This window comes from Parasteatoda tepidariorum, chromosome 6 (assembly GCF_982258835.1).
Source record: "Parasteatoda tepidariorum strain Cologne lab strain chromosome 6, Ptep-v5.0, whole genome shotgun sequence".
NCBI classification, from domain to species: Eukaryota; Metazoa; Arthropoda; class Arachnida; order Araneae; family Theridiidae; genus Parasteatoda; species Parasteatoda tepidariorum.
The window spans coordinates 27,807,309-27,819,471 of NC_141760.1; positions in this window are offsets into that span (position 1 = coordinate 27,807,309).

Sequence of the window (12,163 nt, forward strand, 5' to 3'; positions counted from 1 at the left end):
TTGATATTTTGTGGATATTACTAGGGAAAGGAAGACGATGCGTTTATGGAGACAAAATTAACATAATGCACCAACTTTGGCAAATAGCTCTTTTAATTCCTTGACATATTTAAAAGAATATACAAATATTAATTTTTATAATCAGTAATTTATTCAATGTATTTTTACAGAAAATGATTCTAATTTAATACTAAGTTTTGTTTTATAAAAATACTCGGTTTTGTATTTTAAAAAAAGATGACATCAAAATTTCCACTACTTTATGCCTAACTAGAGTATTCAAATCTTTACTGGAGATCTGTGACTGATGACAAGAATGACCTGATGAAGACATGACCTAAACACCATAAGCAGACTACTACAAGCAGAAAAAAAAGTCACCATCATCATGTTTATCGCCTTTTAAAGCTAATTTCCAATCGAAATTCTGACTACTTCCGACTAACTAGAGTTCTCTGACAGCAACTGGGGCTCAGTGTCTAATAAGAAAACGAGCTTCAATCATTTTCTAGACACTAAGAGTAAATTTTATTCCCATATTATTGCAAAAGGAATTTGAAATAAATTAAAATTGTGACTACTTTCCGACTAGCAAGAGTGCTCAAAAATTAGCTGGATGTCTGTGTTCAATGCCAATTTAAACTACAATCGTTTCTATGCTGTTTTAAGACTTACGTTGAAGTTTTTCGCATGGTTTAAGAGTTCATATTAACAAATATTTTGAAAAGAGTCTCCAATTCCTAACCTCGAAAGCCAGTGGCACAAAATTCTAAAATTTTGTTACAGAAAAGAAACGAATATTTTTAAAACTAGAAGCAAAAAAGTTTCAAAAATTACCATAAACATTTTTATTGAATTTTATAAAAGGCAAGAATATTTTTTTACTGAAGACATTTAAAATATCCATGACATATTACAAATTATTAAGAAAACACTCTAGAAAAATATCACTTATTATCAACAAAAATAAAAGTTTTGATTATAATATCTAGATTTATTTGAAACGATGGAACAAAATCCGAATAAGGACTTTTTTTTAAAAATTACATATAAATGTTTGGAGTAGTTTTAAATAATAGCTGTTTCTAATAAAGTGCATGGCATACATTTTCATATTAAACGTCAGAAATATTGCGATTTCTAAATTTATTATTTCCAAATATCTCTTGCACTGTCGCAATATCCTTTTAACCAGATTCTTGCAATATCCCTATAAACTGGGAAAATCTATTTGCTATTGAAATATTTCTCAAGAACCATTATCTGCGGATTTGAAACGAAGTAAAAGCAATTAGAGAGCCAAATGATACCATCTGAGCTCTAAGCTAACGGTTTGAGGGACATATGTAAATTTCCTCTCTAATATAGCTATCGATATCTTAAGCTTACGGATTCTCTTTTAATTGGGAGACCGTTATTAAAACACGTCTCCCACTTTCGAGTTATCTCTAAGATTAAACGATTTCTAGTAAAGAATCGAATTAGTTTTAGCTTAGAGATCCTAATGATTGATTTCGAATATTTCACTTGAAGTTTTAAGGAACAAAATCGTCAATTTTAGTGATTTCTAAGCCGTAATCTGAATAATTATTAGCTTTTCATCCATTAACGTTTGTTTTATTTAAAGAAAAATTTTAAGATATAAAATATCTATTGAGCTTGAATCCGTTGAAATCACTTAATTGTATCGTTTCTGTTTGATTTATTAAGTGCTTTTAGTATTTAAAAGCTTTCAGAAACATGATGAGTTATCATTTAAATTTAATTAAGAGTATTTAACATTTGCATCTACTTAAAAATTTCCTGTATTTTAAATAATTTATCTTTCTAATAACGAAAAACTGATTCAGTAGGTTGCTGATTTTATGAATCAAGCCTAATGAAAAAAATAAAAACAGTTGTTGAGCATTTTTTAGATTTTTTAGTTTTTAATAATAATTCATTTCTTTTTTTATATGAGGTAGGCTAAAAAGCGTAAAATTCGAATCGTTGCAATACGCTTACAAGGCACAATACAGTAAACCTATACTCCGTTGCAAGTTAAGAAAATACCTTTGGGATATAGGATTTAAGTAATCCGCGGCAGCATATCGTTCTGTTTTATTTCATTATCAAATTGTACAAATATGTCTTCAAAACAATATAAAAGTTTTTAAAAGTTAAACACGTCAGACAGAAATTTAATTCGTGCTATCTTTCAAGATGTATATCATAGAATCATTAAAAAAAAGGATAAAAGTTTCGTAGTCTTACTGGAATACTAGACTTGGCAACATATTTCGATAAACAAGGAAAAAATTCATTCTTGAAAAAGAAACAACTATATGACGTTGCAAGAGCATAGGTTTTGATTGGTCCACTAAAAATGGAGCTTCTTATCCCGACTGACTCTTAACAAATCAAATGCGAGATAAATAGTTTTTACTTTTGCTTCGTTGTAGAAGGAAATCGTCAGCAAGAAACAATATTTTTTATTCTTTCACCAGTTTCTTTAAATGTGAACAGAAAGACATATATTTGTTATTTTTTAAATAATTTTTTTGGATATATTTTCCAGATAACATTTTTATTAATTCTTATTATTTTTTAACTGATTATTGTTGTTAGAAAACAAGCAAAAAGGAAGCTGTGTAACGTCGTTGCAAGAGTTGGCGATGTTGATATACGTTCGCGCTGGGAGCTTGGCATTCATTTGGCGTGCACATCAATGCAAATAAGCGCGCAGTCTATAGGGATAACTGTTTTTTCTTAATTTGCAACAGTATATATAGTAAATGATATTGGCAGTTTGAAGAGCGCCTGAGTTTCCATTTTGCCTATGACGTATATATTTCATTAATGTAAAATAAAAATAAAATTGTAATATGATTCAATTGTATCATGCATCTTACAATGGAAATATATCAGAGTTATATCTTGACATAGTACAAAAAAACTATTAGGGAAAAAATTATTAAAAATTTTCATCGTTTGTATTCATTAGTGAAAAATTGACATTATCGTCTATTGACTTTAAGCAAGTACTTGGTACTAATACGTCTATTTGGCTATAAAAATGACTCTCACTTGGAAAAAAAAGAAAGTGGTGGCGTAGATATAAAATACTGTGCATACGGTGTATAAGATAATGTTCATCTGTGCGAAGTGAAATAAATTTTTTCCTTATCTTTTCCTAATTTTTGCCTTTTTGCCTTCTTCATATAGCTCAAATGCTATTATTTTTTTCCAAAAAGATTTAAACACAAAAAATATTTGTGGTTATAAAAAAATACGAGTTGCAAAATATTTCAATAAATGTCTAGAAAAGAGAAACTCTAATATCTTTTCCTTATATGCTCTTTTCCTCTTCTTTTGTTCATCGTTTTCTCTTATAGCGCACATACAATAATTCTAACAAAACTTTTTAAAGATTTTTAGTTAACTTAAGTTGAAATTAGACCAATAAAATATAATTTAAAAAAAAATTACGACGTACTCCTGACCAGGGTCTAGTTTCTGTCAAGAACAATCTCAAGCGTTTTTGTTGGAGTGGTATGTTACTCCTCTGAGCATATTGAATTATCAGAATTAAGTTCCTGTCGTGTGTTTGCAACGGGGTTATTTTCTTTTACAAATAACATGAGTGACGTCATTTTGTGTGCACGTAGTTACAGAACTTGCATAAAATGCATGAAGTTTCATTATAGTTGTCACTCCAGTTAGTCACATCACGTTACCCGAGTGATGCATGATGTCACATTTCTATGCTTACGCTGCATTATATTTAATTATTTTTCAGTTGTTTGCTATACCGAAATAGAACTGTATTCAAGAAAAATTATTTGAATCTTCACGTTTCATCACATGAAAGTCCACGTTCCCTCAACATCCTCTGTGTGTCCTCTGAAAATAATTTATCTTGCGCTGAACATAGATATAAGTCCATTTGAAATTTTTATATTTTTTATATTTTATAACCTTCGTTGAACAGCTGACCTAATTTTTGGGCTTACGACTACTATTGTTCAACTCAGTAACCTTGTAATTTTGAACCCAATACAGAAGATGAGGGAACTCCTGGATCAAGTATTGAGAGAAATTTGCAATCGTGGATGACTTTTTGATGGAATTAACACGCATTTGCGTTACATAGAGAGGAAGAATACGAGAACTTCCCACTGTTAGTCTGACAGCAAAGGGACTCTGACCTATGATCCGTCTACCATTGAGGATATTTCGCGTCAGCACTGTGGTTAGTGCAAGCCGGATGTGGATTCGTATATACCAGCCATTGCTGAGATTCGAACCCGGTTCTCCACATTCGAAGGCGGACGCTCTATCCCCTGAGCAATCGTGGCTACCCATTGTAGTTTTAGCCTAAAACCAGAGAAATCTCTCGAAAAGACCAAGCCCAAACCCCCTAAGATAATTTAAAAATTATTAATTTTGTAATATTTTATTTTATTGGGTTAGTTTTTAATTTAGTTGGTTTCTGTAGTTTCACAGTACTTATTGGATTACGCATTGGCAGGTTAAAATATTTCATTTAAGTTAGGAAATAAGAATACTAAAAGAAAACACAAATATTTTTAATTTTAAATTGATAAAACTTCTTTGAGAAAAACGCGCTAAGAAGCAGCAGAAATTTCAAAAAAAGTAGCAATAAAGGAAACGAAGGAAATAAAAATAAAAATATGACCACCGAAGCCGACGTCTTCAGGGGGTACCGGCCCGGTAACCATAAAACAAAACCATTTCTAATTGAGGGAGAAGCAAATGCCTAAATTAACTCCCTCAGTACCCCGATGGTTTTGCATAGAAGTCCAGGAAAAAACATGAAATACAAATAACAAATTTAGAAAAGAAACTCAAACAAAATCATCAGAAAAATAAAAACTCACTTAACCAGGTCAAACATCGATTTCACAAGCAAGCCGAATGAAACGGAAGCACTAAAAACTAAAGAAAACAACGCCCTCTATTACAATGCGCATATGGAGAATAAAATGAAAGAAGTCAAGAGAAAGAAATACGTAACAAATTAATAGAATGCTTAACTGGGGCTGCTCAGTTAAGACTTGAATTGCGTCCTGTTAAAGGAAAAAAATATATAAAAACCTAGAAATCTTCAATCATTTTCTTAATTAAAAATTTACAATACAAAAATTAAAAGGAAAATCATTATTAGTCAAGTTATTTGAAAAATTATTCACAGCTTCCCGAAAACTTTCAACATTATTGCAAATATTTTTGATCCTAACCAATTGTGAAAAAACTAAATTTCGAAATATTTTATTACACAAATTAGCATTAAAGTTGCAGAAAAAAATAACTTTAAATTTAAAAGCTTTTCTTTTATCAAAGACACCAATTTTAATAAAACTGTTAACAATATCAAGTTTAGAATCCAAATATTCAACATTAAAACAATTCTCATTAGTTTTCTTCAAGACCAAATCTCCAGGATAAATACTATAAATAAAATTATAATTATCACAATTAAACAAAATCAAATCATCAATATATCTAAAAGCTTTAAATTCATTATGGTCAAGAAATTTAGCTTCAAAAAAATGCAAAAAAATATTGGCAAAAGCCCCCAGAAAAGGAATTACCTTGTGGAATTCCAATAATTTGTTTATAAAAATCTAAACCATTAAAAAGAACATTCTCAAAAAGATTAAACTCACATAAATCCAACCAATTAGACTTATCAATTTTCTCATTAAATAAATACCTATCATAAATGCCGTCACAAATCTCAATAATCTTTCCATGCGGTATACTTGTATACAAATTTTCGAAATCAAAAGTATTAATGCTGGAAATATCATAATTATTAATATAATCCAAAACTTCAACATTACTGTTAATAACAATATTTTTCTCCTTTTTAATTTTAAGCAAAATAATTTTTAGAAAACTAAAAAACCTTTTACTAATATCAGAATTATAACTATTAGTACCACATGCTATAAATCTAAATTTAATCGGACTTTTATGAAATTTAACAATTGGAAATAAATATGGAAATGTAATCCTATTTAACCTAAATTTTAATTTTTTACTAAATGCAATAATTCTTTTTTCAATAACTTTTTCATCTTCTTTTAATTTTAAATAAGTATTATTTGCCTTATATTCTCCAATAATTAATTTTTTTTAAAATATTTACACATAATACAAAAATTATTGGAAGCTTTATCCACAACAGTAACAATAAATTTTTCCTTAAGATTTTTTATTTTCCTAGATAAATCATAATCTATATAAGTACCGCTAGAAAATGAACTAAAACTGGTATTAAATAAATTAAATTTAACCCTTTCAATAATTATAGCTTTCCACTCAGAAAAACCCTCAACGGGCCAATGATATTTTCTGAAAATTTTTGCAATAACAAAATCAAGATCCTTTTTAATAGATAAAATAGAATCTTCTTTTTTTATTTTAACTCTGGTCCTAAATTTTGAACCTTTACTTAAAATGCTGATTAAATCTTGATCACCCACAATCTCCAAATTTCCCGTAATAACATGCCCATAATCATTATCTATAAATTTTGAAAAATCTTTCTCATTACAATAACAATCAAATTTAGAAATACACTAAAAAGGACCATGAATAATCTGTAGTAACTTAGCAATTTCAAAATTCTTATCAGGAAAATTAATCGTACAAAAGACCCCTTCAACTTTAGAAACCTTATTAAAGAGCATATCAGTTGTACCAACACCAACTTTTGATTTAATCAAGTCCAAAACAATAAACCTAATAAGTTCAGTATCAAATTTAATTTTAGAACCAAAATTGATAAGGAAATTTTTAAGAACTTTTTTTTTAAAACCAAAAATATATTTCCTAATAATGAAAATATTATTCAAATTAACAGGTAAGTTACAAAATTTCGTAAATTCATCAAACTCAATAACTTTACCTTTACCTTTTCCACCTCCTCTTTTATTTCTGTATTTTGAATCAAAAACACCAGGAAAATTAAAAACTTTTAATTTATCATAAATACAATAATCTTCAGTATTAACATTACCTTCTTCATTAAATTTACTATTTAATCCACATGGAAAAAGAGTTTTGAGACTACCAATGTAAATGTTTTCTAAATCAAGTCTATTATCTAAATTTTCCATAAAATCTAAAATAAAAAGAGTAACATTATCAAAATCATGAAATTGATAATGTAAAATTTCATAATCAGTGGAACAATTACTATTATTAAAATTTTTTATAGCAGACCTGTGGGAATTAATCCGCTTATGAAATTCAAGACCTGTCTGACCAACATAACACAAATTACAACAATTGCACAAAATTAAATAAATAATATTAAAACTTTTACAAAAAAATACATTTGAATGGCCGTCAATCTGAGAACTATCAGCCAAAGGACAAGTTTTACATTTTTTATTTTTACATTTGATTAAGAAATAAGATTGTCAATAAATAATTAAAAAAACATTCTATACCTTTACCCTCCCTCTTTTTGTGATAAGAAAGAGAAAGAGCAATGAAAATAGTTTCTTTCTTTTCTAGGGTTTGCTGATAACTTTCACAATAGCAGCAACTGAAACAAAAATAAAATATTTCAACGAAATAAATACGTAAACAAAATAAATGCTTCCTGTAATTAATTCTCTAATAGAATGTAATAAAAGAACAGGAAAAAATACTAGCCCCCACCGGATAAGTAATTTAAATTAAATGAAGAGAGCGTCGTTTTTTAACAGAAGTGAATGAAATTGAAAAAGATGAAAGTAGTTACATTTTGAAAGAGAAGTGTTTGTGGAATAGGAATAGTCTTATAAAACTCTTGTTGTCCATTGCTATCCTAAGATAAGAGTTGAACATGGAGAAAAATCATATAGTATTCAAAGAGGACTGATAACAGGGATTGTATTCATAATACTATTTAATAATTTAGTATAGCATATTTTAAAAGTTTATTTCAGGAATTTGAATGGTTATAAATTTATATTTAAATACATTTCGTGGGATTATATTTAATAAGTGTAACTTAAAGTAAATAAAACGACGTCAATAAGCACAAATTAGCACATTTGTGCTTTTTTCACGGCGTTCTTTTGCGTTAGTCTAAATAGCACGAAGTATACCCTACCCTTTTTGTTGGTGCAAATTTTTAATATCATTCCCTGCATTTTTAATAAATTTATTTCTGCTTAAATTTAAAATATCTTTAAAATATAAAACAGTGCAGATTTGCTGCAATCGTTGGATTTTATATTGAGAACACCAGGTACCCATTACTACCAAGACAACAATATTGAACAACACTGTTATGGTGGTGAAGGAATGTCGTTCGAGGGGGGATTATACTAGGTTCCAAAACAGGACTGGATGTTCTAAATGAAACCATGTCAGACTAAATTTATCATAGCAACATTCTGGAACAACAAGTATGATTGCTTAGGGGTGACATGGGCGCAGAACTTGTGTTTGTGTATGAATACGTCAGTGCTCAACGAGCAAACATAGTAAGCAAATTCTTTCAATCTGAGGATATTATTCGTATGGAATAGCCTGTATTCTCACCTGACTTGAATTCGATAGACCATGTGTGGGACATGAGTGGCCGACTAACAGCAGATTCTCAACCACCTCCTATATGTACGTTTTAACTTTGGCGAGCATTGCTTGATGAATTGAGTAATCTTCCCCAACATGAGCGCAATAATTTGATAAGTGTTTTACGAAGTGTTTTACGAAGCATACCTAGGAGGTGATGTATTTCCTCGTTGGAAGGCGTACAATCATCATACCACCATTTAATATTAAGTTTTTGTAAAGGAGATATTTTTACCTTTGCTCTTGAGTACCAAAATCGTAGTTTTTATGAATGGTATCATATATACACCCCCTTTTTTTGTTCTTTCACTTTTGTTAACAAATAAGCATGATGAATAAGTCTCGTTTGTTTAATATCTGAACATTTATTTTCAGGAGCTTACATTATCCTTCCTTTTATTTCAGAAGTGCTCCTCAGCCTATTTTCTGAAGTTTGGGGGGAATTCAGCTTCAATGGCTTGAAATTTGATCTGTGCAACAGTTTTAATTGATATGTTGCACAAAATTCTAAGAATTCAAAACAATCATTCAAATCCATATAACAACTTTTTTTTTCAAAAAAAAATTACATCTTTTTAGTAAATACTAAGTCATTAAAATAAGTTTGAATATGTTGATATGATCGATTTAGGCCAATACGTAACGTTTTAAACAAAGTGTTGTTCCAAGTCTCAAACAACAGTTAGCTACCAAAAAGACTTGTAGAATATAGAATGTAGAAGTTGCTAAACTATAAAATGATTAAGTAAATTACCTGTACATTATATCGTCATATTATATCTATATTTTTGAACAGGATCTTTAAAAACATTGCAAAACCGCGTAACTTGAATAAAAACTGAAAGCAAATATGCAGCAACTTCATTCTTTTGCGTGGATTTCCATATAAATAAAACTTCTTAATTTATCCTCTTAAGCATTTTCTGTGTGATTCTGCTTCTGAAATCAGAGGTGGTACAATTTAGGCAACTCTCCTTTACATTTTTTAATAACTATTTTTTAAATTAACATTGGATACCAAAGTATTTCACCAAAGTTAAATAAATAAGCGAAATGTGCTTCTTTATTTATTTATCTTGCAAAATTTGCAAAGATAGACTAATCTTATTTTCAAGACATCAAGAATTTGGAAAATTTAGGGATTTGTTTTATCATTTATAAAATGATACTATTAGTTAATAAGAAACACGGCAGACTTTAATTACATTCTTTGCTTTCTCTGATCAATTTTTCACAATTTTTCAAATTGAAAAGGATATTCTTAAAAAAAAATAACTCTTCGAAATAAGGAATATACCTTAATATTTTTGAGTTTAAATAGAAGTTTTGTTTTCATTTTGATACATTCTTTTAAAGTGTTTTTTTTCTCCGTGTTTTCTTCATTTATATATTAAAAATAATATGCTAAAAAGTTTTCTAAAAACTGTGCAATATTATAGTTTTCTGCGATAAATTGGAAAAAAAAACAATTTCAATACGTATTTTTTCCAATAAGAATTGTAGAAATAATCTCAAAGCTTAGAAAAAAAAATTTTCTTAAAGACAATTTTTCCTTAAGAAATTCCAATAATTTCAATAAAAACTACTGATAACTAAGCATAATCTTCTAAATAAATTATTAAAAATATTTTTAGAAGTTTTTAAAATTTGTCATGCTTATTAATCGTAAAAGTTAAAAAAAAACATTTTTAATAAAGTTTAAAAAAATGTCCCAGACTTTTTAAAATCCCTTTTATTTCAGTTTTTAAAAACCTTGAAATTCATCAATAAATGCCGACTCACAAATCTTTAGATACTATTAAAATACACATAATATTAACATTTATAGTTTAATACTTCAAAAAATTAGTAAAATTATAAATAATTTAAAGGAAAAAGAAGAATATTTGTTTTTTGGATTCCTTCTATTATTTTAAATTATTGCAATAAGTATTGAAATAAGTGATTGGTATAAATTTTGGCGATAAGTATTGAAACCTAAATCATAAAACAATTTAATACACCCAATATATTATTCATTAAAACACTTTTCATCCATCGTATATTTTTTATCGTATCATTAGCTGGTGTCATTTTCTAAATCAATTGACATAAGTCAAAACTACGTCTTAGAAAGTCATTAAAATTTCACCAGTTGAATGTCTAAAATTATTCCCGGCCAAAGACAGCCCACTTTTCTGTCAGGGTTGTCATTTTCCTCAGTGATTCTAGGGTTGGAGAAAAGGATAAGGAGTTTGATGAGGAACGTGTCATCTTCGCTTTTCATCAAGGATTATCACCTCCCCAGTCATTCATAGAGGAATTTAATTATCTACTCATGAATGACGTGTATTTGGGGGATAAGAGCTAATGACCCAAGTTATTAAGACGTAGCTTGATGAGGAGCTTTGGGGAATGTATCCGGATAAGATAAAGGCACTATCCCAACTTGTATGAAAATTATACTCATAGGTCTTATTAACTATTAGATTTTCCATGTTTGATTCATTAATGTGAATTTAGTTCATCTCTTTAAGCTTTGTTAAGTGTGAATATTTGATTAGAGTTATTCGAGATTTATAATACTGAAAAGTAAAAACATGTTTCGTTTAAATCGGTTGCAAGTTTGAGATAAAAAATAAAAATGTTTTGAAAATATATATATTTTAAAAATGTTTATTTTGTAACAATAAGTCTTAAAAAAATTCAAAAACTCAGTGAACAAAAGTTTTATTAAAAAGTCTTACTCTGCTTTTTTATTTATTTTAATAAACATGAGAGTTAAAAAATACCGTTAGATTAAAAATATCAATATCATTTATAATTTAATTTACTTAATTAATAGAAATTTATTTCACTTCTACTGTCATCGATCGGAAGTTTTGATTAAATCGGCTTCAATTTGGTGATAATTTATAGATAAATGTTTTGTTTTATGATTTAGTAAACATGAGCCTTAAATATAAAGTTAGATACAGTTAGATTCAAAGCAGTAATACAGATTCAGAACTTGATTTAATTTATTAATAGAAATTTGTTTCACTTCTATCTTGGATGGGAAGTTTCGAAAATGATCAATTGCAATTTGAAGATAATTTATAAATAGATATTGTCTTTTTTAATGATTTATAAGAAATAAGTCTTAAATATTTCAGAAAATTGGTCAAAAGTGTCTTAAATGTCATTATAAACTAGTTTTAAAAAATACGATTAGATTTAAAATAGCCTTATAATTAAGAATTTAATTTACTCTACCAATAGAAAATTTGTTTCCCTTCTACTATCTTAGATCAAAAGTAGTGATAAGTTATGAAAGATTTATGTCGCTAATTGGTAATTATAAAATATAATAATATAATAATGGGCGTCTTTTGAATCAGCTGTTTTTATTAGATTATTTTAAATTCAATACTTTAAGCTAATTTGTAATGAAATATTTAAAAGCAATTGTGTCAGAAAGCATGAATTTCATAAAATTTTATTTCGCGTACAATTAATATAAAAGATTAATGTAACAAGTAAACTAAACTATTAACAATATATTTATAAAAATATTATTTGGATTATTAATGTGACATCATAATTCAGTATTAAAATTTAAAAA